The 27,852-nt window shown below is 43.7% G+C and overlaps 1 protein-coding gene and 1 long non-coding RNA gene across 9 annotated transcripts in view; one reads left to right on the top strand and one right to left on the bottom strand.

The window, feature by feature from the left end:
- Nucleotides 1–27,852, top strand: part of FHIT (fragile histidine triad diadenosine triphosphatase) — a 1,391,990-nt gene that overhangs the window by 1,316,135 nt on the left and 48,003 nt on the right. The gene's annotated exons all lie outside the window — the stretch shown is intronic.
- The window catches only part of LOC113256511 (uncharacterized), a 640,192-nt gene continuing 638,185 nt past the window's right edge, over nt 25,846–27,852 (bottom strand). The window contains exon 13 of the long non-coding RNA XR_008959101.1: nt 25,846–26,901. This is a non-coding gene — a long non-coding RNA (uncharacterized LOC113256511). The remainder of the gene's footprint in view (nt 26,902–27,852) is intronic.

Below are 27,852 nucleotides of genomic sequence, written 5' to 3'. Positions count from 1 at the left end.
TACCCATCACCGGTCTATCCCATTCCCCCACCCCCCTCCCCTCTGTAGCCCTCAGTTTGTTTCTCATAGTCCATAGTCTCTCATGTTTCATTCCCCCTTCTGGTTACCCCCCCTTTCTTTATCCCTTTCTTCCCCTACTGATCATTCTAGTTCTTATGTTCCATAGATGAGAGAAATCATATGATAGTTGTCTTTCTCTGCTTGACTTATTTCACTAAGCATTATCTCCTCCAGTGCCGTCCATGTTGTAGCAAATGTTGAGAACTCGTTCTTTCTGATAGCTGAGTAATATTCCATTGTATATATGGACCACAACTTCTTAATCCAGTCATCTGTTGCAGGGCATCTCGGCTCCTTCCACGATTTAGCTATTGTGGACATTGCTGCTATGAACATTGGGGTGCATATGGCCCTTCTCTGCACTACGTCTGTATCTTTGGGGTAAACACCCAGTAGCGCAATGGCTGGATCATAGGGTAGCTCAATTTTTAACTTTTTAAGTATCCCCGAGCTTCTTGAGCCAAATCAGTAGTTAAAGCTCTGACGATCCTTATTTATCCCTGCTCTTAATACACGCCTGGCCGCACTAACGGCCAACTGAAAACTCCGGATCAGCTCAGCAGAAAGCTGTACGTTCAGGTCAGACATGCTCAAGCGAGGGGAAGATTGTCCGCGGTGTGTCAGGTAAATTGGCAAACAAGTGTCAACAGAACGGGCGGTGGGAGACGAGCGGCAAGAGAGGAAATCAGCAGGATAGACGGCGTTTGCTAGACTTGTGCTTTATGATACAGCAGAGGGTGGCCGCGGGCCAGAGCTGGGGTGCCAATGGGAGAGGTCATCCTGGGGCCCTTACCGGCCCACTTCTCGTGACAGAGCCCCCACCAAGGGGACTTCTAGCCCTGGCTGGAGCGCGAGCCTTCTGGGAGGCAATAGCCTTGCAAAGCCTGTAGTTCTCCTGCAATTCCGAGTGCCTTGTGAGAACATCTGCACCCCAGACACTAAAGGCCACTTACTGTGTGATTCGATTTATATGAAATACTCATAACAGGCAAATCGATCAGGACAGAAAGCAGATTAGTGGTTGCCAGGGACTGGAGGGAGGGGGAAATGAGGAATTACTATTTAATGGGTACAGGTTTCCTTTTGGGATAATGAAAATGTTCTGGAACTTGATAGTGGTGATAGTTGCTCAGCATTGTGACTGCACTAAATGCCGTTGAATTAAAATGGTTCAAGTGGAGAATTTCATGTGTATTTTTCCATAATTTAAAAAAAAAAAATCTCCCTTCAGATCTACCCACTGGTTCTCTATCTTCCCCATGAAACCAACCTGAAGTCTGAGTCTTCTTCTGTGGGAACATCATTTTAATGTCTTTTTCTCCGACATCCGTAGGCACCGTCATGACCCTGTATCTCCACTCTTCCAGACTGGTCACCTGTGTCCTTCAAATGCTCATCTTACAGTTGCTAATCCAGAGTAGCTTCCATTGGGTATATATCCCTTTTCCCTTGCTTTTCTGAAATTACGGTATAATGTTGCTATGCATGGTGGCCACCCTACGTTATGGTTGGATAACCTCGTGATGAGGCCTGGGACTTAGGAGGCCTGAGCCCTGACTCTCAGTCGCTATATAACTTTCAAAAAGCCATCAGTTTCTCTGGGCCTCACTTTCTTCACCTATAGAATGAAAAGACAAGAGGACCTCTGGAGTCTTTTCTAACTCTCAAACTATATCCCATTGCCTTGCTCTGGACCTCATTCCAGAGGATGGCACCCACTATGAATTTCCTGTTTTCTCACTGGTGTTAAGCTGCTTCCCCCCCTTCACACACACTCCAAATGTATGACATTGGATTTGGGAGGCTATATGAAAAATTCACTGGGATTTCAATGAAATCCTATCCAATTAGATATAGTGCAACTTTCCAAAATACAATTTTAGATGTCCATTGAAATATCTAAGCTATTTATAGTCCTTCTGTTTTTCTGTGATACAGAAATCTGGGCATGTCTTCAAGCAAGTCCCTGAATAGAGTTTTTGGTACGAGAGGGTCAGAGCCAGAGCCATGACAGCCAGTGGAGACCTCTTTTCTGGTGCTTTCCCTAGTCCCCAGAGGTGTGGCAATGGCTCTGTTTATGACTGTTGTTTCTAGAACTGTCTGAACTGAGACTAGACACTTAATTAGTAGAGCAAGGAAGCCATATGATTTTCTGAGCATCTTTCCCTTGTCTTTATCTTGAGATGAAGAGTATACTTTTCTTTTGGTGGTTTGCGTTTGATTTTTGTTGTTCTTGGTGTTTCTCCGGTGGTGATTTGGGTCAAGTCACTAGGAGGATATCAGCATGTTCCATAGCTGCGTCTGGTCCTGCCAGCTGGGGACATATATCATTTGTTAATGTGCAGCAGTTCACTTGAGGCAATAATGACTGTGCACGATGGGAGAGAGGCAAGTGGGTAAAAAGTCACATTGGTGGGAAATGTTACTGGAGATCTAGAAGCTTCCTGTGATGATTTTGATGCAACCATGTTCAGTCTAACTGTAGTAGTGAGATGCGCATTGGAAAAAACATACAACTTGGAGGTCCAAGAGCTGGATTCAGTTTCCTCCATTTACCAGATTTATAGACACAGTCAAGTTTTTTGCCTCTCTGTGTCTCATTACTATAAGCTACCTTATTTGTAAAATGGGGACTCTCTGGGGGCTTAAATGAGGCTTAAGTGTATACTGTACATGGTATATGGTATGGTACTTTGCAGGTGTCACTTCCCTTCCCACTCTTCTTTGGGAGATTGTAAGAATCATATGAGACAATCCGATGAAAATGAATGTTATAAAACCCAGAGCATCGGATAGGTTATCTGGCAAGAGAAGTAAAGAGTAGAGTCAATTTTTAGGCTTCAGTCTAACCTCCGATCATTATCTGATTCCCTTGGAAAGCAGGATACTCTTTTTTCCATAGGCAAGAACCCTAAAGGTTTTGTATGTTGTGTCATGGAGGAAAAAGTGTAAACAGAAGGCTGGAGTCCAAGCCTGGAGAGTTTGTCCCACTGGCGGGACAGTGGGCATGTCTGATATAAGTACGGGACATTCCAAGGAGAGTGCAAATTTTGTGGCCTTGGGTGGGTTTTCTCCCTAACTTTGGATTCCCATGTTTCATCTATAAAATGAATTGCATTAAATCGCTTTTAATATTCGTGTCAGAAATAGAAAACCTGGGGTTAAGAATCACCCAAATACTGTTCCAATGCTTCACCAGCCCTCATCTCTCTCTTCACAAGTTATGAAAGGGTAAGTGCCTACAGAACATGAAATCACACAAAAGGCTCTCAGTCTTTGATTCCATGCCCCATGCAGATTTCCACTGCTCTAAGCTAGATGGAAGAGGGATCTTGCTTCACTATAGATAGAAACAAAGCACACAGAATGGTTTCCTTTGCTCCTTGCCTCCCTTCCCTTAGGCCTACACCATACTCTAAGATTAGATCACTCCAATAGTAAGGAAATACTAGTCTTGAGAGTGCACACGAACCTGGGAGAGAGAAAAGAATGGTTTTCCCAAAAACTTAGAATACAGCTGACCTTGGCAGTTCACTGCAACATTTCTAGATTAGGACATCCCCTGAAGATTACCTGCCTTACCAGTTCCTGGAAGAGTCAACAAGGAGGAGCTCCATGAGACCAAGATGGCAGCACCCTCTTCCTTAAGAAAAAACCCAGATACATGGGATAAGGGAGTAAACAGATATGGGCCCTAAAATTCTACAGTGTAGAAAATGTGTGGTGTATTAAACATTTTCAAACTTGACCAAGCCCTGGCAGTCCCTGCTTGGATTTAAGTGCATGAGAACCTCTGAGCCCATCTTATAGGTTCTATAATTTCCTTCTCTCCCCAAAAGAATTTGAGATACAGATACAATCTGAGGTGATAGTAGCTTCGTGAGATGTCTTCGAGGCCCCCCTCGTGCTCAAGGAAATAGGCTATTTCATGAATAAAGTCACATCAATGAAGAGTATTCATATCTTGCCTGATGCCAAGCTGCTACTTAAAAATGCTAGAAGACTAGCTCCGAAAATCAATTCCTGTGTGCATTTATCCCTACTCAGAATCTCTGTGCCCTGGATTGTCAGATTTCTTGTGCCTCCTTTCATTCTGATACGCTTCTTCTTTTAAAAAATCCTTCCTTTGAGATGTCCCTTGCTGAAGCAAATAGAGAGTTATTACATGGCAGTCTCCCTGAGGCTGTTTTGTTCAGTCTTGGTTGTCCAAGGCAACCGAGAAAAAGAAATTGGGGGAACAAAGCCCCTTTGCTTTGTTGGGTCACCTTTGATAGCTTGAAAAGGTCAAGAACTTCTTTACTTAGCAGAATCTCTGGATAACTTTGCTAAGTAATGAGTGGGATGGAGATTCTCTTTAAAAGCCTGACATCCTTCCACCTTTGTTCATATGCAAAATGTTTTCTTAAAATGAGGCCCTCTGCATTTGCGTGTCCTCACACTCTAAGAAACCAGCACTTCTGCCAAAACAGAGGCAGGGACTGCTAATGCAGCAGGAGCCAGCTCACGGGTCTCCTATCAATGCAGGTGCTACAGCTGGCCCAGAAGAAGAGCAGCCTCACTAATGAGGACCATGAGATGACATGAACATGGAAACCTCGCCTGGTCCTATGCATATCTTTAGTCTTCTTTCTCTCCCTGCAACTTGGGAAAAATTTATCTTGCCCCTGTCTATAAACTGGGGTGAGGGGGGCAGGGGGAACTATCTTAGACTCTTGACTCGTTCTGGTCATTAATGTATTGAGCTTTTAATTTAGAGAGTGGGAGGAAAGGACATGAGTTTGGTTGGCTTTGAATGTAGCAGAAACATAAATGCTGGGTTTCAGGGTCAAGGTTTATGATCCTTCAAATGATACTCATCCAGTACTTCGTCTGGGTGAGCCATGCTGCCAGGCTGGGCTGGGGGTGTTGGCGGCCAAGTGCTGTACCCAACCTGTAAGGAGGGCGCAATCTAGTAGACTAAGTAAGAAGTATATCCAGATTCCTAAAGTTCAAGATGGAAAGTATTAAAAGAAACAAATAAGGGCTGTAATTTCAGAGGAGAGATTCTTTTGAATCTGTTCTCAGTGTTTCTAATCCAGGCCACCGCCATCATCATCTCCATCATCTCCTCCCTGGGATTTTGGCAATAGTGACGTCACCGTTTTCTGGCCCACACGGAGCACCTACTTTGTGCTGGGCAGTGGGAGGGAGGGAATGCCAAACATATAAGGGGTTTGTATCTGCAAGACAGAGATAAAGAACCTCTAAAATAACAATCAGAGGCAAACAATCGGAGGTCTCAAACATACGTGTCCACAGGGGCCAGAAAGTAGCAGTGAGTGAAGGGAAAGGCACCAAGGGCAGGAAGTGGGGTTAAAAAGAAGGCTTATGAACCCAAGCAAGCATTTCCTGTCTAAAGAGTGCAGTGGTTACTTAGCTACTGTTAGTTATTGCCAAGCAGGAAAGGAGGGCTAGGGCAACTAGACATGTAGAACGTTTTGTGCCAAATCTCTCCATCAGTGAGTCTTGACAACATTGAACATGCCACGCACACAAAGCACTCAAAGGGCTCCGCTGTCGGGCAGACTCTGGCTCATCCTAAGCAGAATGTGGGAAAGGCAGAGGTGACTCGCAGCCAGCAGTCTCCGGGAAACTTGTGAAAGAAGCCATCTTTGATATGGCCTTGGGAGAACGGATGGAGGTGGGACGAGGGCTTCCTGAGCAGAGGACAGGGAGTAAGCAAAGGTACGGACCTGAGAATGCGGAGCTTGTGGTCAGAGAAAAGGAACGGACCCTGGTCGCTGGAGCCCAGCATGAGCAAGGGTCGGGGGACCCACAGGCAACTTCAGGCCAGAGAGGTTAGTGGAGACCAGATGCTCCAGTGACCTCGTGCAAGTCACCCACACACTTGCAGCCTCACTCTACTCATCTGCACAGTGAGGATGGTGACATCTACCTCCCGGACTTGTCGGAAGGAGTGGATGGGGTCCTGCACAGAAAATGCCAGGTGTTGTACCTGACATCGATACGGTGTATTTAATAAGCACTGGTTCTTCCTATGATTTAATAAAAAGTTTGGACTTTATTCTGCTCTCACTGTAGCACTAGTGAAGGGCTGCTATTTTTTTTCTTTTTTTTAAAGATTCCATTTTCACTTATTCATGGAAACTAAACATTCAGAAACGTACAAACAAGAAAATAACAATCATCTGTATTCTCACCACCCGGATTTAACCATGCTTATTATATTGGTGAATTTACATTATCCATCATAAGAAATTGTTAAAATGTAGTAAAGTGCAAAAAATGACAAACACTTGCGTTTACCATGACGCCGTTGGGAGTGAATCATTCAAGGCAGCCTCATGTCGGTGAAAGGCTGGGTGTCTCCTCGAGGATTATGGGGTTGCTGTGAGGAGAAGCACAGAAGCAGCACGGGGCCTGACACATGGTGCTCGCTGAGTGTTCGACCAGAGGACTTAGCATAGCACGGGCTGCAAACGAGGAGGGACGATTGCGCAGCTCTTTCAAGTGATTTCTGTATAGCATTTAGGGGGAGTCTAGTATTCAAGTTGGACCCCGGACTTCAAGGTCTCTTGTTCATCCCATTTGCAAAGAAATGTTTGACGCCTCTCATGGTGAACTGGGAAGGGGGGGATGATGTGGTGTCCTGATTTAGCCCTGTCTGTGCCCCTTTGTGACTGAATGATATTAGATGAGTCACCGGGAGCCTCTGTTTTCTCAGCGGCAAGATGCAGAACAGTTCGGCCAGCCTCCCAGGAGCCTCAGGAATGTCAGGAGCTGATGCGTGGAGGGCTCCAAGACAGAGAATCACCAAATGTTAGTCCCTCTCCTCCCTACCTCTCTTCCTAACCGCTCCACTCCTTTGATTTAACCCGCAGCAACTGGAAGGCTCCCAAGTGCTTATAAAGTCCTCCTAGTTACATTTCCGACCCTCTCTCTTTTCCTGAGTATTCCTCTGATCCTGGTTCTGTAGTTAATGAGTATTGATTGTGACATCTGTGTTCACCGGTGGCCCAAGAAAGGGGTGCACATGTTGGCTGCCTCCGGTTAACAGCTCAGCTGAAGGCAGGAAGCAAATTAGCTGGTAGAAGGTGGTCCTTAGCACCTGAAATTCATTATAGATTTAAACCCATTTTGAAAATGTGTCTTTAACTCTACGAACCAGAGTAAAAGCCTGGGCCACGTGGCGAGAAACCCATTTTGCTTAGTGATTAAAAAATCTGGCACTGCCTAGTTCCTTGCGCTTTGCTGAAATTCGCTATAGCTTCTTTTTACCATAAAGCAGGTGTCAAGTGAGGACTTTGTGTGTGTTTATGATCATTATGTTGTATTAAAGAGTCACATTGAGTTCCAGAATGAGAATAAGAATATTGCATATTCCTCTACCTGCAAAGCAATTAAATTATTGTCTGACATGTTTATAGCTCCAGAACCAGTAATCAGCTTTTAGTCTGCGTAGGGGATGTGGTGTTCTAATCCAGCGCTTTGCTGAGAGCTTCATCTTTAGCATTTGCATTTGATAATTTAATTTAAATAATACTGAGCGGGTACAGTTACAGTTCTTGGCAATTGTCAGAGTCACAGGGGAAAAGGCAAGGCACAAACTGATTTTTTGTCAATAATTTTGTATTCCTGAATAGTTTTTACTTCCTTGTTATTAGCCTCTGCTGCCCTCACTGAATAAACTGGAAAATGGTAGTAGCATCTAAAGTCGCAAGTATTATGTCTCTCTTTGTTCCCTTTTCCCTCTCCCTATGGAAACAATATCTGAGCAATCTGCAAATTTCCATGAGACTGTGAAAGGCCTGCAGTGAACCATTAAAAAAAAAAAATCCCCCTAAAGGGACTTTTTCTTGCAAGATGCCTTTATGTATTAAAGATCAATTTTCTGATAAGATTCTCTGTTCCAGAGAATATTTGGTAATTTTAGCAAAAGTAAGTACTTGCCACAGGAATAGTGAATCTCCCGTTAATGCCCAGTAATATCACAAGCTAAATGAAAGAAGTTGCAGGAAGGGTCTCTTCTCTCCAACATTCCCCTCCAAAATAAATTTTATTGGATGATTTCAGGATTTTCTTTTATAGGACTTTCGGGCTATCTTTTCTTTTCGTTTTTTTTTTTTTCCTTTCTTTAACACAGAATTTATTTATTTTAGGGCAAAGTGTCCCCACTGGTTTCCAAACAGGAATCCTTAGTAACAACTTCAAATTGTTGTGAATCCCACCTTTTCCCTTCTACTTCCCAGGCACAAAATAACCCACGCAGATTATTCCCATCTGTTGGAAAATCACAGGCCTTGAGAAGGGAACTGCGTGTCTTTTGCCATTAGTAAATTTTTTTTTCTTAAGGTATTTTTTTCTCTGTTTCGCATGGCTTTATAACCGTGACCAATAGGACCTGCCTAAGCCTTCTCAGACACCAACTCTTGGTTAGAAGTCAGGAAGAGCAAAGGAATTTGTTCGTTTTTACTGTGCCTCCCTGTTCCTAAGACCTGCCTTGTCACCTGAAATGCTAGTTAATTGCAAATGTTGCACACATCAGCCTACATATGCCTTCAAAGGAAGCCTCTTTTACCATAGAATGAGATTTCCCAACAGACGTGTTTAGAATGGAGTTAAATAGAAATATTTCCATAGATTTCCTAGTGTCTGTAATCCGTGGGAATCTTCCCTGGGAAGAAAGTGGAGTAATTGGTGAAGTTGTGAATCTTCCCTCTGGTATTTAGATTCCAGATGGCTGGTCATGCATAACCCTTTCTGGGAGCATATTAGCGTAGCTGGGAGTTAGACAAGGCCTCCCCTTTGTACCTTAAATATGTCCTGGGAAATAAGACCTTGAATGTGCCCAGATGCCCAAGAATAGCCCGTACTCTTTGTCAGCTGCGGTACTATTCTTTATCTGCAGTCTCTTTTCAAATACCCTGCCAACCATGGGCTCCATCGATCCCCATTTCCACATGCTGAAACTGAATAGGAGAGAGGTGAGCTGACTTGCCTATGGTCATGCTGTTGAGAGCAGAAGAGCTGGAATCACATGCAGGGCTTCCCATTCCAAAGCCCCATGCTTTTTGCATGCCCTCACATGCTCCAGCCGCTACCTCTCTGGGTGTGTCAGCAAACGTCCTGTTCATGTGTTATGTTGTTAGACACATCTGTAGCCTTGGCCTTTGGTCAGTATTGATCACCTTGAATCCTTATCTGGTATGTTTGATTATGAAAGTAGTTTCTAGCATCTAATTAACAATGATGCAGCCATACATGGGGACTTGTGTGTTTGAATAACTCCCAGAATCATAGGATTCGTGTGGCCAGAGAGTAAGCCCTTGGTTTAATCTTTTTCCTCCCACTATCTAGCTCTCCTGGTCAGAATTTACCCAAATCACATAACCCTACACTTGAGTCTACTTTAGTTCATCTCAATTTCTGCCTTTAGTGATTAAGCTAATGACAGAGAGGTGATCAAACATCTCTGGGCAGTGTAGACACAACCCTTTCCATGTCTTGGGTCTTTCTGAACTGTTTCAGAGGTCCTAGCTCTTAACCTCCTATGGGGGTTTAACCTTATAAACCAAAGAGAGGACTTGAGAAAAGCCTTTTGATCTGGGGGGACTATGGCTCTGCAGTGCTTCCCAGCATGGAGTTCAAGAAGCAATCACCAAAACATGGGTTGGCAGCCTCTGAAGGGCCATGAGCAGCCGTCCAGGCAAGTTTAATGTACTGCTCTAGTGATAGTAAATGTTCTTCACAGGAACCGGCCTGATAAAAATCCCGCGAACATGGGTACTTTATCATTGCAAATGTAACAATTTGCATTTGTTTTAATTCCATGATTAGTTCCGTTAATAAAAATGTCTATTTAAGCTATTTAAGACACCCACTAAAATTCTCTAATATTAATTTCATGGAAAAATTCCAACAGAACTATATTAGTTTTTTCCCCCATTAAGGTAACATTATGGACTTTTAATGGAGCTCTCAGCTATAATGGTTTTTATTGACCTAATTATTAAATGAATTAAAATTTGTCTCACCACCTTCAAAATCATGTAACAGCGGTGTCAGAGAGAGTGCCATGGTCGGTTACCAAGGGGTAAAAAGGGAGGATCCTTGGACTGCACCTCCTTTATACGTAACGGACATGGTTGATCCAAAAGGAAATACCAATGATACTGCAGCTTCATTGAATACATTTGCCTTTCACTGTTTAGGAAATTTTTCAGCCCACATCGCTCCTGTGTGATGACTGAGCGACACTGCCATACATGGGACACTCCTGGTTTTGCTTTCCTGCCTCTCTTGATGCTTCTCTCTTATGATGATTCCCCCCCCCCCAAAAAATTAGAATTTTAGCAGTGATATTAAATGTAAGATAGCAAATAAGTGACACATCGGCCCCCTGATACCCTCTCCCCATTCCAGGGCAGACATCACTAAAGATTGCTGCACCTTTCCTCACCCAGAACAATGCAGGCCTGTGCTTCAGACAACCCTGTCTAGTCAGCGTTGACATGGGGATTGAAAGCTATTTTGCATCCTCGATAGTCACAATTTATAAAGTATTTTCATAGGCACATACATATGAATCTCATTTGATCATCAGGGAAATTCTGTAAGAGAAGGATAAGCATCTTCGGTCCTAGTTAGCAGACAAAGAGCCGAGACTCAGTAAGGATGGGACTAAATCAGGGCACATGGCCGGTGAGGGGAAGTAAATGAGAATGAGAAGACACAGCTCTTGACTCCTGATCTATTGACTGCTTTGTCAGCCTCTCATTCTTCGATTCTACAAGTATTTATCGCGCGCTTTCGACATGTCAGACACAAGGTAATCAGCAATAAGCAAACCAGGCACGGTCTCTTCCTTCAAGGAATTTCCATTTTGGTGGAGACAGATAATAAATTCACAAATACTTAAGATGATTTCAGGTACCAATGGGTACTGCGAGGAAAAGATTAGAAAGAGCTGCAGTGGTTTGGGGAGTTGCAGGGAAGTTCTCTTGGAAGACTGGCATTTGAGCCAAGAGCCAGCAGGAGAAGGAGCCATGCTGAAGAGCGTAGAAACAGAAGTTAAACAGAAGCAGAGGGAGAGGAGCTGGGGTAAAAGTTTGAGGATGGAAGGAGCCCCATGTGTTCAAGAGATACTTGAGAATGGGTATTGGTGGGGGAAAGAAAGAGGTAGGCTGGGGCTAGATCATGCAGGACCAGGGTAAGGGGTTTGGACTTTAGTCTCCTTTTATTGGATACTCATAAGAGAGCATTAAATACAGACCAACCTAACCTGGTGTGTGTTGAGCAAAGAATGGAGACACCATGTCCGGCCTCCACTGCAACATCTACCCAATCACTAGACACAATTTTGTCTTGAATGCGAGCTAGAACAAACTATGTTTTGCTTAAGGTGCATGCTCCTGCTCCATGCTCCCCGTCCGCACCTCCGCCTCCAGCCACAGACTAGAACATATACAAGGATCCCAGGGCAGGACACTCAGGAGAGATTCTGATAGAGACAAAAAGGAAGACAAGGTCATTGTGTGCTGTACAAACACTCGAACAATGCACAACTTCCAGAAAGGAGATAGGTACATAAGCCCGTTCGAGCTAAAAAGAGAAGACTCCCCTTTCAGCTACCTTTATTTATTTATGTGTTTAGCCAGATGGTAGTTTAATGGTTTTATTAACACAACTATGACGTGCACAGAGGCTGTCTATTCATTTTCTTCACTGCACAGCTGGGCATTTGGATTAGTGACTCTGATGTCCAGCTGGGCTGCTCTTTCCACATAGGCTTCACGGTTCTCAGAGGAGACACTGTTGAGCAATCTCTGCACAGTAAGATTTGTTGGACATCATTTAGCACTTCAACCTCTTGATGTGTGGACTAGGAGCTTCTGGAAGCCCCTGGGTAGCACGTGCTGTGTTTTCTTATTGCTCCCATAACCAATGTTGGGCATCAAGATCCAGCCCACGAATCTTCCATGCACCCTATTGTCACTGCCCCTGGGTTTCTGCCAGTTGTGCTTAATTTTGACGTATTGGTCTGACTGGTGCCAGATGAACCCCTCGGTCCTCTTTTGAATGATCTTGGACTTCACCGGAGGTCTGAGGGCAGCCATGATGCTGGTAGGAGATGGCTGCCACCTTTGCAGGCAGCACCGAGGAAGAGTGGCGCCTTCAGCCACTATTTCTAACGAACGTAGCTCTGTTCTGCTGGGTGACAGCCTCTCTTTGACCTTCGTCCTTATTATATAATTAAACTCACCTTCAGGGTAGTGTTTTGGTTTATTTTAATCTCTGTATACTTTCTGAAGTAGCATTATTTTCTATAAAAATAATAAGACCTGTTATTGGTATTATCATTAGCAATACTAGCAATTTGCTGAGTAATTACTATGTGCCAGACACTGTGAAAAGTGCTTTTCATTGCATTCTCTCAACCTTCTGAGGTAGTTACTAGTATTATGCCATTTGACAAATGAGGAAACTTGGCCACAGAAGGTTTACCAGTGCTTACCCAAGGTCATCCAGATAGGGAGGATGGAGTCCAGGAGGTGTAACTACATAGACCTCACTCTTTACCAAAAAATGGACCTTCCCACATATTATCAAATGAAACCATGTGCATGAGTTTTGGAGTAAACCAGGGCTGAGTTAGAGACCTGTCACTGTTTCTTCATCTGTCATGGGGGGTGATGATGGCACTGACTTCAAAGGGTTTGGTGGGATGAGATGAGATATAAATAAAACATATAGCAGAGTGCCTAACGCACAACAAATGCTCCCCCACCCACACCCCATGGGGACCAGGCCTCGGTGCCCTACCCTGCAGGACAGTAGTAGCTGTCTCACAGGACCCTTGAGGACATTATAGGCGGTCACGTGTGTGAAGTTCTTAACACACAGCGCCTAGTGTTTCCCTCTGCCCCCTGTAAATAGTGGTGGCTGCTCGAATTAATGTAAGGGACAAATGATGTCTCGAATGTGTAACACCCAGTGCAAACCAAAGTAGCAACCGGGGAGATCTCTTCTGTGCTTGCCATTTCTGCAACAGGAGTGAGCTCGGTCACTGATAACACGAGTGCCTCTGAAATCGAGTTGTGGCGATGCTAATGAGCTGGCACATTTTTAATTCTGTCTGATACTGTTTCTGAAGGAGCCATTTGTGCTGTAATGGGACAATTTAGTGCAAGACCTTTGAAGGAAAGTCTGCTGTGTGATATTTAGTTTAAGTCAGCTTCTGACAACAGTATGTTCTAGAGAATTGCAGATGTTCTTAAATCACATAATATTTCTCTACAAAACTGTGTGATATTTATCTGATAGAGCATCTGGCATGACGGGGAGTGTGAGTTTCTTTTTTCCTGGTTTAAAAACAACAACACCACCACAAATCTCTGGCTGAGCTTATCCGAAACATCTTGCATATGTGACAGTGAGATTAATGGATTCCGAAACTGTGTCCCATGCTAAGAAGCTCATCAAGGGTTCGTGTTAACGTGAAATGTAGTTGGGAAGTGCTGTGGTCTGTATCTGCCTCGCTCTGGGAGAGTCCATGGGGGCCAAGGCTAAGGGTTCTGCAGAACATGAACGGGAACACAAGAGGATTGCTGACTTCACTGGGCATGCTCTCCAGCACCAGGCCTTTTTTCCCTCTGAAGTTACACCCCCACTAAGGACAAAGAACGAGAATGGTTTCCTCTTTCAAATGAGGCATCAGGGCAATAACTTCACTCCAAAGGTTTTACCCATTTGAATCAAATCTTTCTTTTAAAGACCTGTGCCCTAATTTCACTAAGGTCATGTCAATTCTGCATTGCCTTAAATTATCCTCTGGCCATGCTCTGAAGGAAGCCTTCACTGAATTCCTGCAACCACTGTTCTTCTGGCAGGCAGCATGAGAGGGGGGAGGTGAGGGTCTGGGGAGAGCAGGTCTGGAAGCTGGCAAATTTGAGTTCTCTCTGCCACTAGCCATGTGACCTTGGGCAAGGCTTGGCTCTCATGGTCATCTAAGGCATATGAAGGACTTGGACAAAGCTTCCCTTCATCTGTAATGCCATGTCAACACCAACTTTGCCCTTCCTCTCTTGAGACCCACACCTGATCTGCACATTCTTTCTGGCCTGTAATGAAGAAAGGCTGCTTCTTTATTTGACCTGCAAATTTCCCTCCTTTGTTTTTAATGATCATCTAAAATAGAGGTTCTTACTCTGGAGTCCCCAGATAGACCCTTAAATGAGATGCAAAAGCTGCAATATGGGTGAAATATTTAAGGGGTCAAGGGAAAGCTTTATGATTTTCATTTATTTATTCAGTAAATATTGAACACCTATTATCTGCCAGACACTGAGCTAAGCAAGGGAAATAAAATGATGATCTGGGCAGATACAGTCCCTGACCTCCCTGAGCCTCCTTTATAATTAGTGAGGAAGATTCTAGAAATGAGTCAATGGGCAACCACAGTGCGTTGGGAAAGATGCATGGAGGGGGGTATCATGTAGAACACATGGGGTGCTATCGAAGCTTGAGAGGGGGGCTCCTCACTCAGACACCATCACATTTTCACGGGACTTCAGACCTAGAAAAACAAAAAGGAAAGGGGATCTGACATGATGCTAGTATGAACACTATGTGGAGGAAGTGATGACAGGTGGACAAATACATTTAAGATGTTAATTTATGGCTAATAAAGCATTCAGCATTGCACTGTTAGGCTTAAAGGCTTGCAGTGGCCATGGTCATTGTCATCACAATCATAGCTAATGTATATTGAGCTCTTCGCATGTACCAGATTCTTGCTAAGCATTTAACATCAGTGATCTGATTTAGTCTTCACAAAATGTCTGTGAAGAGGTTGTCTACTCTGGTTTTATCCATGAGAACGCAAGGGCTCATGGATATTAAGTTATCTGTTCAAGGCCTTCCAGCCAAAAAAGTAGCAAATCTGGGATTTAAACTCAGGTATGGGTGATTCTTAAGCTTAACACAAGGACAGATTTTTGGATCACAATGAGGGTATACCTGGAACCTTCACCTTTCAAATGGTTGGAAAACCATGTTTCCTTGAATTGTTTTGCCAGATATGGCCAGGCCTTAGATTTAAAAACGAAAATCAAACGTCAGCACCATCTGTTCCTTTTCACAGTGGAAGACGTTCTCTTCTGGGCAGGCTTTGAGAGGCCCTCAATTACCAGCTCAAATCGAGATGGTTTAATACACTTCTCTGTGGCCCAAAACCAGTCGTGGAGTTCAAAGAAGCAGCAAGGCTCTAAGGGGCTTATTAACAATTTAACATTTTCAAAGCATGTGGGATTGTTAATTCCATTTGCTGCAGACATACTGTCACGATGATTAAGACCTAGTCACTGTAGGAATGCAGAAATGTGAGATCCATTGTGCGGCTGCACAGTTCCCACTGCCTTATTGTAAGCTGATGTAAGAGCCTCCTTTTCGGGCCGAGCGCCTTACACTTTCTCTTACAATTGACCTTGACACCTCCACATCCAGTGTCTGTATTCTCTCTTCCTTCTTTTGTGAGAGTTTGATCCAAAAGATACAAAGCCCCCTGAAATAGCTTTTATTGATAGTCTTACTCCCCGAACACCTGGAAATGTCCTTGCCCTAAGAAGTGTGTTGACTTATCATTGAACAGGCTTTTACTGAGGGCAGGATCTGTCCTCTGGGGATACAGAAGTGAGTCAGTCCCTGCTCTCAAGAAGCCATGGTCAGCAGTCAAACTGCTTGAAAGGAAGTAGGAAGAATTTATTTACTCATGTAACTGAAAGTCAGGCATGGCTGGATTCAGGGGGCACAAGCCGTGTCACCAAGGACATTGTGTTTCTCTACTGCTTTGGGTAGCTTCTTCCCAAGGAAGGCTATGTGAATGCCAGCAGCTAGAGGCTTACATCCTATTAGCTTAAGTGGAAAGATTATTTTTCCCAGCGATGCTGATACAAAAATTTACACAGAGGACCCTGGTCCAACTTCAGTTGCATGCCCACTGTTGAACCAGGAACTGTGGCCAGAGGGATAGGGTTCTCTGAGTGACCAGATCGAGATCCTGAGTCCATGTATAGGGCCAGGTAGAAATAAAATCAACTCCATCCCAAGCCTAAGGAATATGATAGTTTCCTAGAAGAGAGAGGGGTTCCATTGCAAAAAGGAAAGCTACGTATACAAAACACAGAGGGATGGATATACAGTATTAATGGAGCCCAGAAAAAGTAGAGGAGAAAGCTCAGAAATGCTTCCCAGAGGGGTTGGTATTTGAACAGAGTCACAGGGTGAACAGAAAGTCACAAATAGAACACAAGGGTGACCTGGAGTTTAATCCTGCTTTGCTAATGTTCCAATAGTATTGACCTAGGAAAATCATCCATTCTCTCAAAAGAAATTTACAAAGCATCTACCAACCAAGTTAGTGCTGGGGCTGCATTGATGGACAAGAAAGGCATTGCTGTGCCTCTCATATGGATCTTACAGTCTAGAGCAGCGACAAGCATTTAATAATTGCACAAATGATAAAACAATTACCTTTTTAGAAGTGCTCAGAAGGAAAGATCACTATGCTAGGGTCCAAGTATACCTATGCCTTGCATTTCAGTTTTCCCAACTATAAATTGGAAAAGAAAATTCTTATGTCCCTCTCCCACAATCAACCAATAATATATAACACAGTGAGGAAGACAGATGAATTCACCTACACACATGTTTGCATGCATATACACAAGAAAAGCAGAAAACACCTTGAAATAGAGAGTAAAATTTAGGGATACACCTGTTCCTGTACTTACCTGTCTCATGGAGTATCACCTTAAAGTGCATCATTTTCTTATTGCCCAAAAGTTTCCTTTGTTCTCACCCTCTTAACATTCCTGATTCAGTGCTTATATTTTTACACCCAGGCACCCAGGGTCCTTCAACCACTGTATCTATACTCAGTACAAAACACCATTGTCTACCTTTTGTTATTTCCTCTTATCAAGCATTTGGGGGGGGGTCAACAAACAGTTTTTTTGGCATGGTAGCAATGAAAAACTTGGCACGGTGCTTTTAAACTACTGGTTCTATTATTCAGTAATTTAAATAGATTATACTCTTTTGTAACCATCCTGGTCATAAGAAAGATTCCATTGTAGAATCGGCCCTTGGAGGTATTTCTTTTTTGGAGATATTTCAAGTGGAATTTAACTGCCCATTTATATACACCTGAAAATCACGTGGAGAGCAGAGATAAGGCCATACCTGCAGAGGGCACAGCTGTGAGGAAGTGGCATTTACAGTGGGAACCTCCGTGAGTGACAGCAGAAGGGTGCCATGTTTGCGCCCATTCACTTGTACCCAGTGGCTTTGATTCCTTCTTAAATGAAAGCCAGATGCTTATGGTTAACATTTTAATGGGTTCATTCTCCCAGGTAGCTCATAAAACCCCACTAATAAATCAAAGAACTCTTCTAATAAGAATCTTAAGGGATGGTACAATGTTGCTGATGTATTAAATGAATTAGAGGCACTGGAAGCTGCATTCATAATTTTTTCTGAAGTCTCCACTCCCTGTCTATATATATATATATATATATATATATATATATATATGCTTCCCCCTTCGCCTCAGAAAGAAAGATTGGAAAAGGAAGTTGGGGATAAATGTCTCAGTGTCACAGCAAGCGTTGTGTCTTCCACAAGACAAAGTGAGTTACTAAGAGAAAAAATTTCCAAGTGATTTAAAAGATACCATTTAAATTCTATTAGGATTTTTTGAAATAAAAGGCAGTGAGTTAAGTGAGAATAAGATGTAAACCTTCCTGCAATATTTGATTGCTAATGAACAGAAAGTATTAATCTTAGCAACAGAAAGAGAAAAATGCATAGTGTTTTTCATTAAATCAACTAAATGATTAAATGAGTTAGTCAGTAGAAACCATTTTAATTTTCTGAATGTGAAATGTGAAGCTTATAACAAATAAATTCAAAGCACCTTTCTAAGCAAGTTTTGGCCATAAAAAATGTGGGTTATAAAGATGTTTGGTATTTTCTTCTTTATAGATAGTCAATATTTTAATGCGGTGACATTAATTGTGCAGAATGAAATGCCCCTACTATCTGGGCTTAAAAAAAGTTGGCATCTACTGCGACGTCCCTAATGGATCTTCAACACCATTACAAAATGATTGATTGTTGTCGTACTCATTTTAGCAGCTTTCAGAGCTGTTATATTTTTAATTAAATTGGCTGTGAATTTTGTAAGTAGCAAAGGTTGATAAACTATCGCTCGGCACAATATTACTATTCTTCTTAGTGTGGCTGTCATAGTTGGTACATTTATGTGCATAATCTTAACATTCCATAAGTCTCTTTAGTCTCAGGCATTGATCTGCAAGATGACTTGCTGTTTGGAGATGAGGGAAAAAAACATCAAAATTAACTCAGCAAAGCACATGAATCCAAGACGTTACTTGGTGAACAGAGAGGAGCTCTAGCCTCATAACCCCACTGTACATTTTCTTACCATCCTCCCTTCTTGCACCTCATCAACAAAGGAAAGCAGGTGTGCTTAGTCGGTCACAGTGCCAATTCTTCCACCAACAGGTTTTGAGAGGCTCCTCTGAGTCAGGCCCAGGGCTGAGTGCTGGGAACACAAGCATGAGTCTAGTGGGCGACCCAAGCACTGATACATCTGAGCAAATAGGGACCAATGCAGAGAATGCTCTGAAGGAAAGGGCCAGTCTTTAATGAAGGAGGCTAATAGGTCAATGGTTCAGGCAAAGCTTCTCTGAGCAGGTGGCCCTGGAGCTGAGATCTGAAGGTGGGATGGCAGCCAACCACATGAGCAGGAGAAATCAGTGTGTTCCCAGCTGGGGAGCAGCAAGTGCATAGGCTTTGGGGTACGTAAGCCTGGGGTACCTGGCATGTAGGAAGTACCTAACCAATGGTAACTATTGTATCTTAGAATAAGTGAAGTAATCAATACATAGCAAATGCATTTTCTTATTGTCTCTTTGCAGAAAAAAGAAAATGGGGTTTCACTTTTCATAAAGACACAGATGCCTTTGAAATGGGCTTGAATTTTCTTCTTCTACTGCTTGGTCATCTTTTGTGCATGAGAAACTTCTCATTAGGCTACTGGCTCTTCATGAGTAAGCAACTTCCCATTGGTTTGTGTATCTTGCTAGTTTCGGGTACATGACAACCACAAATAATGTTGAAAGCCCACAGATAGTGAAGGTTTGACCTCAATTCATGGAAGGAAGGATACTGGCTTTAGTTCAACATGGTTCATCATGGAAAAAAAAAAAAAATCAAGCTTTGGAATCACACAGACCTGGGGCTCAATTTTGGCTCGGATGCTTGTTGTCTGTGAGACCTTGAGCACATTATCCTTTCTGAGCCTCATTTTTCTCAACACTAAAATGAGGATAGTTCTTTTCATTATATAGTATGTTATTTACCTAAAGGAGGACAAAATGCCTGCTACATAGTAAACACCCTACAGGTGTGGCTCTTCTAATTATGCAGCTCAATCCACTGATAATTCCCATTGAATTCACCATAGTGTGAGGGGGTTGGGGCATTGGGGAGGGTACAGTGAGGACTGAATCCCATTCAATTATGCAGTCTTGATTTCTAAGGTGGACAAAGTGGACATCATTTTCAGCACTGTACAAATGACCTCTATACCTTTCTATAAAGCTTTTGGTTTTGGGTACATGACTACTTCAATGAGACATTCACAGAAGCACTACGGAACAGCTTAGAGTATCGGGGGAACCCTAGAAGACCAATGACTACATGGGGATATTGTATTAGTAAAAACTGTGCGTGGAGTAAACATGGCAGTTACTTTCAGTGGGGTAATCTCCGTAGTTTCCAACGAGAGGCTGTGCAAATTGCAAAGGAGGGAAAAGAATATCTCCGTTTTCCTACATTGAGGTTACAGATGAGCCACAGAGCTACCATTTGTATTTGCAGGCGATTTCCATCATTCTGCATGCATGCTCACCCTGGCAACATTTCAAAGCAGTATTCCACATGACCGTGGTATTTTATCACGCGTCACAAGTTTGACACAGTTCTCTCCTTGGCAAGAAAGTGCTCCAGTCTAAGTATCAGATTTTGTCAGTAGGAGAAAAGGAATTGTTACAGTCCAGAAGTGGCTAGGGAAACATACCTTCAAGTGCTACAAATTTGTAGAGGTAAAGCTCCAGTAGAAAGACAGACTTGGGACACACACAAGCTTATGTCCTGTTGGTTTCTGTGTATCCTTTCCTGCGCTCCCCTGTTGGGCACTAGACCCAGCTGGGCCAAGCCACAAGAGTGTTTCAGTGGCCAGTGGAGGTCAAATTCTGATGCTCAAAATGGAAGGGGAAATAGAAGTTGCACCCTGAGTAATTTACATCAAGTCTTCTGTGTCTGTCACCCATGGAGGTGGGTAACATCAGTGACATGGATTATCTGGTCACCTCATTTTGCTTTTCTCTTGGGGAGGCCCAGAGCGAGCTAAAAAGGATTATGTGCTTCTCTCCATTTCATCCCTCCAACCAAGATGTATTTATTTGGCATCTTGTCTCTGCTCAGCTTTGTACCAGACACGTGGACACCACTGAGAACTTGACAGATGTAAAGCAGAGCTCAAAGGAGCCATGTCAGAGCCTATGAGGGGTGGCCAGGGTGCTAGGGGAGCACACGGGTAGGGCACTGATTCAGATTTTGGCGAGGTGACATCTGCATCAAACTCCAAAAGACACATGAATCGTTACAAGGAACCATCCAGTTCTTCCTGTCCCTGCCTTCTCCCTGTTCTTAGCCTGCCTGGGATGTGAAAGAGCAGGACGCAAATGCAAATAACTCCTTATTTCCCACATAGCAATCATTAATCACAGTCTCTGTCACGTCTAGAAACCAATTCTACTGCTACTGATGCTTCTTCAACTCCCTTTTTCTACCTGAAAACATTCATGGAAAAGGGAAAGATTCTATCATTCTTGTAACAGAAAAAGTAGTACAATGGGCTGTAAATAGAAGGCAACTACAAAAGTAAATATAATGAAAAATAAAATGGTGTTATTAAATTTCATCTGGACACTGTTGTTTCAGCCTGAGGCCTGTTCTTTTCTGGTACAAAATGGGAGATTGTCAAGCTTCAGAGCAGCGTGAAGGACAAAGGAGCACCAAACTCAGCGTGCTCCTGGTGAGGACACAAGGAGAAATGGGTATTGAAACTAAACAATCGCTGTGAGATTCTGAATTCTTTACAGTCATGACTCTCTGCTACCTAAAACCACCTGTGTCCCTACAGGGGACTGTGTCCCACAAGAGGTCCGGGGCAGTGGGGACATGAAGTTGCACTTAACGCAGGGAGAGAGGTAATGATGTGCGTGGATTTGCAGGCCTTGTTAAGGAGTTTGGATTTTATCCTGAAAGGCTGGAAAGCCAGGGAAGTCAGCAGATGGCTGGCTGGCATGGTCTGCTTTGCATTTCAGAAAACCCACTCACCTGCAGGGGGGTGAGGGCCGGGGCTGGACAGTGAAGAGAAAGCCTGGGAGAAAGGACCTACAGGGAGGCTTTGGAAGAAACCAGGGGTAAGAAGATAGTGACAAAAACTAGAAGAGTGAATGTGAGGAGGGGGAGAAGGAAAAAAATCTATCACACTTCTTGATTGATGGGGTGAAAAGCATAGTGGGTACTTGAGATGTTTTTTAAATGATGTGGCTCTAGACCTTGATGAAGAGCCAGGTCAGTCCAGCTTTGGCCAAGAATCCATAATCTCTCAACTCACCCCTACTGCCCTCCCCAGACCCCCTTCCTGCATCCTGTTGGGGTCCCTGGTTCATTGAGATTCCTCAGCAATGACGTCTGCAAACCAGGCCTGGGAGTTGATAATGATCTAGTCCCTTTGGGTTCCTTATGGGGTGAGGGAAGTTCTCAATTTTTCCCATTAGTTCCCACTTGTGACAAGGCAGTGGACATGACTGGGTAATTTTATGCCCAGGGGACATTTGGCAATGTATGGAGACATTTGTGGATGTCACAGTGGTAAGTGTTAGTGGTAAGTGTTAGTCACAGCAGGTAAGCAGAGACCAAGGATGCTGCTAGCCCTCCAGAAATGCACAAAACCACCCTCCACAGCTGAGAATTGACTGACCCCAAAAATGTCAATAGTGCCTGAGTTTGAGAAAGTCTGGCAGGACAATGGGAGTGTCAGAAAGTGAGGCAGGAGAACAGAGAAAGAAGCCCGTGGAGGGGCAGGTGCTTCTATCAGGGACTCTTACTTGCATTAGAGGTGGGTGTGTTGGGGGAGGGGGGACGTAAGGGTGGGGAAGCGCTGCTTGCTCTGAGTTTTCCAGGACTGCGATCAGACCAAGGCCAGGCGGCCAGTTGGAAGAGGCAGCAGCTGAAAGCAAGCCCCATCTACTCACACACCCAGGGCTGCTGGAGTGGCTCCCAGGAGGCAGGGAGAGGCCGCGGGGTGACTCTCCAGGCAGACCAGGTGCATGTGCAGGAGGAGCTCGCTCAGTCCACCCCGCGGGTGTGTTGAAATTCCAGGAATCGTCACACTGCCTTGGCTAGTCTCCAAGCCTGCCCAGAAAACAGGCATCTCTGTTTTCAGAGGATGGTAGCAATGATTACTTTTTCCTGGGGGAAAAAATGCCAGAAAGATAAATACTTTGTAAATCACTGCATGTCTCCTGCCTGCAAGCTTTGAGTCTATTTGTGAAACATTTATCTCCTGGTATACTCACCCCCCCTAAAAAAATTATCATTTAGTTAATAAACCTAATAGCCTGAGGTATGCCAATCAATAAGAAAGAATGCAGGAAGCTGAATCCGAGGCAGCATGGTATTGAACTGTCTGCAGAAAGCTGTGAGACCTTCCTCTAAAATGAACATGCTTCCAGTCCACTGAGACGCTGAGAGGGGCCGATATGTTCTCTCGGTATTTGGGAAGTTAGAGAAATGACATATGCAGGCATTCTGCTCTGATTCATGAATGAGATGGACATTGAATTTTTCTTTATTTAACGAATGTAGAGTCTGCAGATAGGAAGGACTTGACTTTCATGCAAGCTGGGGGCTCTATGTTTACTTCTGTGGACAGGAGTGGCTCTGTCTTCATGATAGGCACCCAACAGTCCTGGAGCTGACTACATAAACAAAAATTGGAGGAAAAAACCCTCTGATTAAATAAATAGGCATATTGAAAGACTTTTATATACTTAGTTAGGAATCAGGCAGATCTGGTAGACAAAATAAGTCAGGATATGTAAGAAGTAAACAATTTCACAGCCGTGTTCTTCACTACAAATTGGAAAAGCCTGATTTTCTCTCCATTGCTCCCCTCCACATTTCCTCTCTGAGTGTTGCTGGAAAGTCTGGGAAAGCTAGGTGTGAGATAAAGGCAGAGCTAGAGCCTGTGTGCTTTGTAGCAAAGATAACGGGCTTCGTTTGGGCACCAAAGTCCATTGATGGGTTTAAGATTCCTATCATAACTTTGGAAGTAAATGACAACTCCCGAAGGACCTCCCATGGACTGCATCTTTTACCTAGAGTTTAGCTTACAAGGGAGTGTGAGGAGAATCCTCATTTGTGAGCAGATGGAGGTAAAGAAACACCCCGGGTTCAATGTCCAGCAAATGCACCCAGGCTGACTTCACTGATCAATAACGCACAGTGAGAATATCACTACAATTCATTAGCAGGACTGAATCCGTAACTTTTGCCATCCCTGAGACCACTGGGAATCCCTCCTTTGTGAACTCTTGGGCCAGGGATTATCCTTGCCTTGAATTATAGTGCAATCTGTCTTAAGTGATCACCCAGGGACCATCCAAAATTGGTAACTTGGTAGAGGTTGAACTTTAGCTAAAGGTCAAACAAAATTCTCTGGAAACCTTAGGGGTTGCTTAAAGGTGAAAGAGAAAGTTGAAATGAAAATGGACTTAATCCCTGGTTTATGAACCAAGCAGCACAGCTAAGCAAGCTGAGGGATGCTTTCAGCTCATAAATGCATCTTGACTTATCTTTCTGAAATGCCTCATCCTTTCTGTCAAGCACCATGGCCTTTCTGGCTTGTTAATCATATGCCCAGAAATGCTTTTATTTTCCAAGGATGCCCATACATTTTGAAGACCTTTGGCTATGTGTTTGTGACCCACGGAAGGGGCGATGCTACAAACCACTCTAGGTCAGGCTCTGCTCACCACCCAGAGAATGGGGCCCAGCAAATGCCTTGAAGATCCTGTGTCTTTACCTGGAAAGTAGAAATTGGCTTAACTAACATAAAAACATCCATTCAGTATAGAAAGAACTTTTTAGAGCAAGGGATCTGTATTCTGTTATACAAAGAATTATCTTTATATCGTATCATAGAGACCGAGTGTAGAAAATAAAGTAATCTATGTTCTGATCCTCTGTGAAGCTCTCAGAGTAGAATTTGTTGCAATCTTGAAGTGGCTCTGAACCGCCTCAGGTTAAAGCTAAGAAGGCAGAGAACAGAGGAAGATGGAACCTGTGTCTTTCCTTATTCCTTCCTGTAAATAGAGAAAGAACCAGACACATTGGGTCCAAATCCCGATTGTGATGCATTTTGTCCCTAGGATGGATCCCTGTAACCCACTCAATCTCTATTTCTTCATCTGTAACAGGACAAGCAATAATAATCCCTGAAGTTGTCATCTACTGAACACTTACATATCAGATCATAGGCTGGGTAAAGTCCTTAAACATATATATTATATATATGGTCCATCTCGGTGAATTCCCACCGTAGCGTTTGTGTGAGTGATGGTATCTCCACTGGAGGCAATAAGAGGGTCTATGAAATATTGGTCGAAAAATCCCAACTTTGCAGGGATGCTGGGACATTCAGTGACATGGCAGGTAAAAGCCACAGCACAGCCTGCCTGCTGCCTAAGAGTATTTCCACGGAAGTCAATTTTATTCCTCTTTCTATAGAGATGGGCAGCATGTGTCCCTGTGACCATGCATTTCAGAATTCTTGTACTCTGATGGGATGGGAGTTTCTCCATCTTTGTTTACTCCTCACATATTTATTTGAACACTGCTCAGTTCTGGGAGCACAGTAAGCAACTAAACAGATGTGTTATGTGCTGGCCGAGTTGAGGGTCACAGGCCCCATGTGCACCCCAGGTCCAGCTGGAACAGAAGTAGAGGAAAACAATTAGGGAGGTGGCCCTCTTGGGAGAGGCACGCTGACTTGAGGCTTTCTTGGAATTGAAGCGAGGTTGACCCAGTCTGCCCAGTTCAGTATATCGAGGCTTTCTATTGCTCTGTATTCGTGTTAATGTTATTTGGGCAGTCTAGTCAGTTTCTATCCCGAAGAAAGTGGTGTTCTGAAAAAAGGATGTTTTCCCGAAGTGAAGCCACCATACACACTCTCTGTGCCTTCCTCCTGTAACTGAGGACTTATTTATGTTAACGGTAATGGAGCCGATGCAGTGCACAGGTATAAATCAGCTCAGCTCAGTAGCCTAATTGAAGGCTCCCTGGAAACCAGGCAGACAACCACCACAAAGCAAACCTGTGGAGCTAGCCCAGAAATGGCTTATGTACCTGAAGGTTTGATTCTCTTGTCTCCAGCTTCCTGGAGCCTGGCTGTTGGTATCTGTCCAGAACAAGCATCCCTCTCCCCTTAACAATATTTACTTTTCTGATCACAGCTGTCGTTTCCAAAAGCACCCCAGAGCAAGAATAGCACACAATGATGCCATCTTCTTTCTAGGAATCCTTTCTTATGTCCAAGCTAATGAGCCAACAACTAAATGGCAAATGCTTTGTGAAGACCTGCAAATTTGGACAGAGCTTTCCTCCCTGACTGAAGTCATCATGATGCCAAGCTATTAGCTGAACCTGGCATCTGCATAACTAAGCAGTAGTCCCCATCCTCCTCCTTTCCAACAGTGGTGTGATGCTGGGGCTCCTGTCCTGTCCCCGTGGTCAAGCCCACCATCTCCTTAGCCATTTTCAGTTATTCTACGTCAAGTTAAGTATATTCAACTCCATATAATTGTGAGGTTTCTTACAAAAGCTGGTTGATTACTGGACTGAAACAGATGACTAAGAGGAACTTCAGATCCACCACTCAGGTCTACGCAGTGTCTTCTGAGAGCTTCAGATGGGGCTGTAAGGTAAATACTAAACCTAGATGTTTCTACAAGAGACCCTGATTATTCCAAAGCCTACTTTTCTGCGTGACAGGCCTAAAGGACTTTGTACAAAAGAAGAGCCAGTCCCAGGGTTTATCAAATTTGAGCCCACGTGCTAAATCAGACCTACTGCTTGCTTTTGCAAACAAAGTTTCATTTGAACATAGCCATGATTTCGTGTTGTCTGTATGCTTTTGCACTACAATAGCAGAGTTGAATATTTGTGACACAAATTGTAGACCTGCAGAGCCTAAAATATTTACAATCTGGCCCTTTACATTAAAAAAAAAAATTCCTTCCCCCTGCCCTATCCTAAAATGGGGCGGGAGGGTTTAAACAACATGCCACAACACCAGCGCTCTGAGCACAGGGTGCATGGTGGTCTGTTCTCATGTGTAGCCCCAGGATCTCATGGGTGACAGTCACTCAACAAAGGAAAGGTGTTAGACATCTTCCCACTCTCTAGAAGTTCCCTTCATGTTGGTTCTTTATCTGCCCTCCACCCCCACTGATTGTAGGAGTCTCAGAAGCATCATCTGTCTTCAATTTGCATTTTGTTAGCTTATACCACATGGTGTTCTTTATTAAACAAAAGCTCTGGATGCCCCCTTAAAGTTCTGGGCCCTGGGGGATATTGTGGTGAACAAGCCAGGTCACACCCGGGTCTTCAAAGAGATGACTCCTGTGGGAAAGACAGACAAAAACAAGTAAACACACAAATATGCATCATCCCAGATAGTGAGAGGAAAGAAAATAGGGTAATATGATAAAGGTATTTGTGCTGGAGCAAGTTAATTTGGCTAGAGGTATCCAAGTCTTCGCCAAGGAGAGAACACTGCAGCTGATAACTAAAGGATAAAAGGCAAGTCTGGGGAAACCTAGGGACAGAGAGTTTTCTAAGCAGAGTAAATCATGATGGCAAAAGCCGTGGGTCTAAGGTGAGCTTGGCATGCTCAGGAAATAGAAAGAAGCCCTGTGTGTCTGGAGCATTGGTGAATAGGCAGAGAGGCAGGCAGTAGCCTGGAGGTCTTGTAGACCTAGTATGAGATTAAAGCTGTAGGGTCTTAGAGAAGGAAATGCCATGATCTGAGTTGTGCAAGGATCCCTGTGGCCGGGTTGAAAGAAGGTGAAGGTGCAAGCAAGGGGACCAATTAGGTTATCACAGTGCTTTATGATAGATCATGGTACAGTGGAGGTGAAGAGAAGTGGGCCAACTTTGGCAGAATGACTTCGAAATCCAGCAGGTTGATTTTGTTGATGGAGTGGACTATGAGAGCTCAGAGACTGAGAATTCCTAGTATATGGCTTGAGTAACCAGCTGGATGATGAGTGATATTTAATGGAAAGACTGACACAGGATGCGGAAGCTAGAAGTCAGGGATTCTCCTTTGGTTATAAGAAATATGAGGTTTTTGCTGCACATGCAAGAACAATCGTCAGGGAACCTGGTGAATACAGGGTTGGAGCTCATTAGAGAGTTCCAGGCTAGAAACAAATTTGGGAGCCATGGAGATGATATTTAAACTCATGGCCCTGAAAGAGATCACCTGGGTGGGAAGGGAGTAACGTACATTGCTGAGAACCATGGTCAGGTCCATGTTTCCAGGTTGGGTATGAGAAAGTGGGAAAACTA

Source organism: Ursus arctos, unplaced genomic scaffold (genome assembly GCF_023065955.2).
Source record: "Ursus arctos isolate Adak ecotype North America unplaced genomic scaffold, UrsArc2.0 scaffold_14, whole genome shotgun sequence".
Taxonomy (NCBI): domain Eukaryota; kingdom Metazoa; phylum Chordata; class Mammalia; order Carnivora; family Ursidae; genus Ursus; species Ursus arctos.
Note: the sequence above shows the minus strand (reverse complement) of the source record. Positions and strands in the feature narration are given on the sequence as shown.